General features: G+C 32.9%; 1 protein-coding gene across 5 annotated transcripts in view; it reads right to left on the reverse strand.

Moving 5' to 3' along the window:
- Positions 1 to 6,859, reverse strand: part of LOC106714107 (protein turtle) — a 75,968-nt gene extending 69,109 nt beyond the window's left edge. For all 5 annotated transcript variants that reach the window (XR_001357158.2, XR_001357159.2, XM_014507052.2 and 2 more), the window contains exon 1: positions 6,521 to 6,859. The gene's annotated coding sequence lies outside the window, so the exon portion shown is untranslated. The remainder of the gene's footprint in view (positions 1 to 6,520) is intronic.
- Between the last annotated feature and the right edge of the window lie 308 nt (positions 6,860 to 7,167).

The following is a 7,167-nucleotide window of genomic DNA, read 5'->3' on the forward strand; positions in this document are numbered from 1 at the left end:
TACTAGCACTTGTATCAAAAGGCATCGCTTCACGATATTGTAACTTCGCTCTAATCCGGTTTACATGAATTAATATCAAAGCGTTTAAGTTGCGTCAACGGATATTCAGTAATACTAGTATCAATTAATACTGAATACTTGTAAAATAGCGTCGTTTTGCATTGCATTTCCGTGCAATACAAATTTTGCCGCAAACTTTACTCCAGTTTTGCCATAATTTATGTAACTGTGTATCCTGTAAGTCTGGCAACATTAGTGTGCATACAAACAAGTTGAATACATCTCAGAGTTCACGTTTTGCTCGAGGACTGAAGTATGATGCTGTACATTCGAAATAATCAGACTAGAAATCTTCTCTTCGCCCGGATGTGGATTTTCTAGTTTTACGTCCTTATTTTTCTATGCTAAGGTACTATTCTTGAAAGTTTTAAATTTAAAATATCTATATATATAAAAGAAAGTCGTGTTAGTTACACTATTTATAACTCAAGAACGGCTGAATCGATTTGACTGAAAATTGGTGGGCAGGTAGCTTAGAACCAGGAAACGGACATAGGATAATTTTTACCCCGTTTTCTATTTTTTATTCCGCGCGGACGGAGTCGCGGGAAAAAGCTTGTTTATAATATAACTGACATTTTCAGGGCGTAATTAGTGTTGTTTATTATTTATAATTTTTTTAGTTATCATATCGGTATAGTCGAATTCTGTTACAAGTTAAAATATTTTTTTCTCAGACTACGAAAAATATTTTACTGTTTATTCTAAAGTTTGACGTTTAATTTAATATTTTTGTAATTGTTTTAAGCCTCCATCCGGCGGACAACAGCCGGTACACGACAGATGCCAACGCACCCCATCCGACACTTTTTTCGTATACCGGTTTTTTATTTAATTATTTATGTATTACGGATTAATAAATAACCATGATTATAATAATATAATTGATAACTATAAAGATAAACTCTATTCCTATATATCTAGTTTTGGTTTATGAAGTCAGACAGCATCTTCAGTAGCAGGTAGTCACGAAATAAACTTTTCATTAAGCCCAATAAAAATAAATTTTAACTTTAAAACCCAAACCCTAAACCTAAATTATGTAAACATAACCAATTAAATCCAAAAATCTAATTTCCGTTTGAAAGAGATTCGCAACCTGTATTACCATGGAATTCATCTGCCGAAACCCTTATACCCTTTATAAACAGAAATACGCGTTTTCAAACGGATTTCTTGATAGTAGACTAAATTTTTTTAAAACAGGATTATGTCCATTTCTGATTACATCAATATTGTTAAAAGACCAGTGACAATAATAATTAGTTTAATAGTATAACTCGTATGTTAATAAATGCCATAAAGATTAACCCACCGTTAAGTCTACGCCAAAGCGTGAGAACTTACTGCATTGCAGACAATTATATGGTTTTTCTTTGGTTATTGCTCAGTGAGAACTCGTATACGTAATTATAAATGCTAAGCAACCAAATATTGTTGACCTACTATTGAAATGTCTACTAAATCTTACTTAATATTATAAATGCGAATGGTTAGATGGTTGGATGGATGAATGTTTGTTTGGAGGTATCTCCAGGACGGCTGCATGGATATCGACGAAATTTGGCATAGATGTAGAACATAGTCTGGAAGAACACATAGGCTACTAATTATGTTTTTTTTAATTGCGCGCAAATGGAGTCGCAGGCAACAGCTAGCTATAACTAGCTATAACTGCTAATTTATTTTGCACTTTATTACTAAATATTTAACAAAAAGAGGTAAATTTTAATTTGTCCAATTAAATTTAATTTACATATTTAAGTATTTTAAAGTAGTTAAGTTAATCACAAAATGTTTAATTATTAATTAACTGTGATAACATTTATACAGGCCATTAAAAAAACAAAAAATAAAATTAATTAAAAAACGGTACATTAAAACGGCATAGTAAATTCAAATATATTGGCAAAAAATATTAACATTTTTAATTTAGCTTCACTTCATATAAAATTGCAATAACATTTAGCAGAGGCTATCATCTGTCTTCTAAAGAAACGTTTATTTGTATACAAACATTAGTTTTTGAGTTGGAATGAAATTTACATACGTTCGATATGCATAGAATTCTATTGAAGTCACGCTCTACCCCAGTTTATATGACAGAGAAAAGAATTGATTATCTTTGTAGTTAAAGGCGACCTAGTTGCCCACACTAGTCTAGACAGTTGAATATATAATGACACCAATTTAAAATTTAGTTATTTACGACTTATACCGATTTAATAACAATTTATGGATTTTAATGTGGATTTATGACAATCCTAGACGTTTATATTCGTCTATATTCACCGTTAAAGTAGCATTTTTAATAGTATTACTTATTATCTCATTATTTATTCGATAAAAGTCCGATATTGTAGGAAGAAATTTAGAGGAAAAAATAAAGAAATTTAGAGGAGAAAATGAGTAGATAAGTAAAAGGAAAAGCCAACACGGAAGACTGCTAAAAAGGCTTTAGATATTTATAAGGTTAATTTATTATTAATAATAATTAAAACAATAATACCTGGGTATCATTGAATACGACTAAAATACCGTTAACTATTCTAACACTGTTTCACAAATTATTTAAAATATGAACTTTTGACACGGAGTTTCACAGACCACAATCTTAGTCATTAAAATATTTAGAATTTAAGAATGCAGTAACCTCATTCCTCGCTCTTAAAACTTCTTAGTATGTTTTATTAAAATGTATGCTTAATATAAAATCTAGATAAATCTTAACTAGTAACATATTTGAGGTTACTTTCGTTACAGAACTTAATAAATGAACACATCCGTTTCGCTTAGGTTAGCGTGACCTAATGAAGTGGTCTAGACTTCGATTTATTTTAAAAAAGAGGTTTCCTAGATTTCTAAAATATATAATAAAGATTTATGTGAATTACCGTTTTAATATACTTTATTGACATTTCCGCAATGCGGTTATAGAGTTTTACATTATTTATTCAAGCAATATAGCACACAAGTTTAATAATTGAAAACGAAAGCCATTTAAAATTAGTAAAGTTGAAAACAAGAGAAACCGTCGCTACCAAACACGCATAAAGCGCCACGGCGCGCATTATTATGCTCATTGTTCGACATGTTTACAATACGGCGGGGGCACGCACGCCACAATTACGTGCTATGAATTTTATTCCACTCCGAACGGCTCTCATCCAACACGGGCGAAGCTCCCAGTTCCCAGCGCCCGGACACGCTTCGTTAACTTTCCGCGAGGCAACATGAGAACCAGCGAAACTATGTTTCAAACTTTCAAAAGACAAACACTCGTAAAAATTCTATCGTTAACCAAGAGAAATGAAACAGCGCAAAATGTGTCAACCGCTTTTTTATTATTGGCAACACTAAAAATGTCACAAATGTCATCTAGCTAGGTGGTTAGATGTTCTCTATGAAAAGTCTAAAAACTTCACTTGTCGCAAATTATAAGTTTGTATACTAATAAGCTGCGCCGTCCTCAAAATTATTTTTAAAACATTATTTATTTCATATTATGTTTTTAGCTCTTTTGGGTAGTTCGCAGTCTTATAAGCCAATATACTGAAATGAAAACGAAGTAACATCAACATAAATTAGATAGAACGTATCCAAAATTAGCTATATTGCAGTTGAAATTGTTGTAGCTAAACTACATGTGATGCAGTTAAACTTTGTCAGAAAGCATTTAATTTTAAACTGCAGTACAATTGGGTCAAACCAATTAAGACCTGGATATGTTTTTAAACTATGGCCATAAATGTCGTAGAACTTGCAAAAGCAGCAGTTCTTGCTCGAATGAGCTTTTGGACCAAACAGAATGTTTATGTTTCGTCTAAGTAAAATCCACCCACAGATCATATTGGTCTTAAAACTGTTCAAGTCTATTCAAGTCTTGTGTCTGTCCGTTTCCAGTATTCCAGCCTTTTTTAAATCTATATCTTTCAATATGGGGCTTATTTATATTTCATATGGGTCAATACCTGTAAGTTTGAATTTCAAACGTTTATGTTTGACAACCCTTGGCCGCAACGATAAAAGCGTTCGTTGTAAATAATGAATACACGTGAACGCGAAGAATCGTCACTCGAAAAACAGGTTAAGGCCACATCGGCATACAGCCTTGAAGCAAGAATTAGAGTAACGCAGAAAATGTAAATTTTACGTTGAATGAAAGCAACCCTCTTAAGTCTTGTACAATAGAGGCAGTCTCATAATTTATTTTTATCTGGCTTATTGCCCCCACACTACTGTGCCTATATAAATATAGAGGTTGCTAAATGTATTTTTAATAAAAGTATATATTTTTAACTTATTGGGATAACTTTTATTCATGTTAATTAAACCGTGCTGTGCAATGAACGAGCAATTTATATATACATATATTATTAAACATTCTTCATTATTCGGGATTCAAATTTAATTCATTAGAAAATGTAATACCCACAAAATTAATACTTAATACAAACCGGGAGAAATTAATTCATATCCCATAATGGACCGAGGAAAATATAATCAAATGTTCGAAACTCAAAGCCGGGAAGGAGAGCGATGAAGGCTTTGATATCACCTGTAACAATTTTATGTTTATTGTTTCAAAACGCTACCTGACATTTAATTAAAAACAATTAGGCTATGACACTCAGTGGAAGAATACGAATCAAATAACACTAAGTTCTTCAAAATAGATGAAGCCGTTTCGGTTATAAGAGGTCACAAATGAACCAACATATTAACAGTGAAAAATATTACGCTCTTGTTAGGAATATAGCTATAGCTTGTGCCATCGGAGTTTTATATGGGAATACCAGTAGTCGGTAGAGCACCGGTGTTCTATACCCTGTATTCAATTATAAGGATTGTATACCATTTTCAGACCAGTTCACTGTCCTATCTCACATTCATAGTTTCTCGGCTAGGTGCGGATAATGATAAAAGATTATTTTTCCTTATTTCAAAGGATTTTTATTCATTCTACTCTAAACAAATAACGCAATCACAACAACTTAGACACTATAAATGCGTAAATCTGTGTAAAAAAATCTTATTTCGTATTTAAATTTCATTATGCCATACCCAGTTATGTAATACTTTATCCGTAATAAAATCGGGAATTAAATCACTCGGCTTGGCTGGATGGCGGCGGCACCTTTGCCACATATAAAAAAGAACGACTAGAAAAAGATATCGTAACAATGCGTTCTTCAGATTTTATTTCGCGGGACCGCATAAATAATTGTTGCCGTGAGAAATTTAGAACGGTATTGAATGGAGCCATTCTCTTCGTTCTTGGTCGTCGTTCGTAAAAGAAAGTGATGAATCTTACTTAATCTGTCTCTCGTACCTGCTATGGATTGTGACCGGTTGTTCTCGACTGACCGAATTATCTGCAATTGTACTTAGTCACGACTTTGGGAAATGTAATTTGGCCGAGTTCGGAGTAATATGCGTTATATATGTTATTTAACGCAATAATTTTTTGTTATTTGTTTTAAAAACAATAGTTTAATAGCAAGATTCGAACCCACGAGCGCAGTCTGTAGTCCACACCCCTTACCAATACACTATTGGCACTACAATTCCAAATACCAATTGAATTAAATTGCTTTGCTACATTTTATTCAACATATATACTTAAATATATGTTCTTGAGGTTCGGTAAAGAATATTTTACGCATTTAATTGTTAATAATCATATTTACACACACACGATTTTTTATTAACAAAATAAAAATATATAAACTTGCTGTGATTTCCGCGCTTTTTTATATTCCATATGTATACATGATTACAAGCAACTATAGATAAAGCTTATTATAACTTCGTAAATTGATCCGACAATTACATGAACTCTTCTACCTTTGAATCAGGAAATACAGTTACGCAATTTGTAACATAAAACTTTACAATGCGATGTACGTAGTATTTTTACACCTGCAACGTCTTATGAAATATTTTAAATATTTATTACCATAAGAATTTTAAATTTAAAATGAACCCGATATGTGTTGACTGTGTAAAGGGTGTAGGCAGGTAAAGAACAAGACAAGTCAATCAATCTAAAATTTGATAATTAACATAAATTATTTGAAACTAACTTGAAAAAGTACACGTAACAACCAATCTAAGGAACGGATTCGAATCGGAGTCTTCAGTTTCGAGAGCGAATCAAGTAACATTTGGGTCGCATATTTAAAACAAAACATATATAACGTACACAGGTATAATGTAGACATGTATTGATATAATCAATTGTTTTTAATTCGTTTACCAATGGAAAGTATGCACTTGATTTTTTATATTACTCAAACCAACTGTTTCGTTAGGATTTCTTTAATACTTAATGTGAGTTCTTTTATCACGAATAATTTACTCACAAGCACGATATAGGCTAATTATAAAAAGTAAAACATAAGAATCACATGAAATATTTATTACGATCTTGATATTCTTCTATATAAGGCTTGCTTACCTTAACACTGAAATTGTATTTCAATCCCAATTTCGAAATGGATCCCTCGAGGTCCGCAGTAGTTAAAATTGCTGCATTCCACCGTAACCGGGCGCGAGGCAACGCAGCCTCCCTATCTGGACCGGTTGTTTACTAACGCCGTGTGCTTTAAACTTAACATTAACTTTGTGATCATCACATAAACAGCCAATATAACACTATCAGCTATTCGATAACGACCGCAGCCATGGGCGCGTCGTGTTTTTTGCAGAGCCCGATTAGCGGTTATGCGCGCGAGAAGCTAAAACAACGTCTATCATGCACGCCGGTAGACACGGGACTGACACTAGCGCCCTCACGCGCACGCGCGCCTCCTTGTTTTAGGACTTCGTTGCCCTAAAAGCCTGCGACACACCTCTATGTCTGGCAAAACTGGACCAGATTAATACTTCAAATCCAATAGTCAAATGTAAAGGAATTACACCAAACAAACAAAATATGTAAAAGTTCCAACTTTACCAAATACGATAGTGGGGTGAGTCTGTCACAGGAATACTTCGAATATGTTCGTCTCTAATTCATTTGGGCTACCATGTACCGTTAATTGATAAGATTTTTTTTTCAACAATCACGAATTAGAACTCTATCGAGACTTATTACTGAATTAA

This window comes from Papilio machaon, chromosome 7 (genome assembly GCF_912999745.1).
Source record: "Papilio machaon chromosome 7, ilPapMach1.1, whole genome shotgun sequence".
Lineage (NCBI taxonomy): Eukaryota > Metazoa > Arthropoda > Insecta > Lepidoptera > Papilionidae > Papilio > Papilio machaon.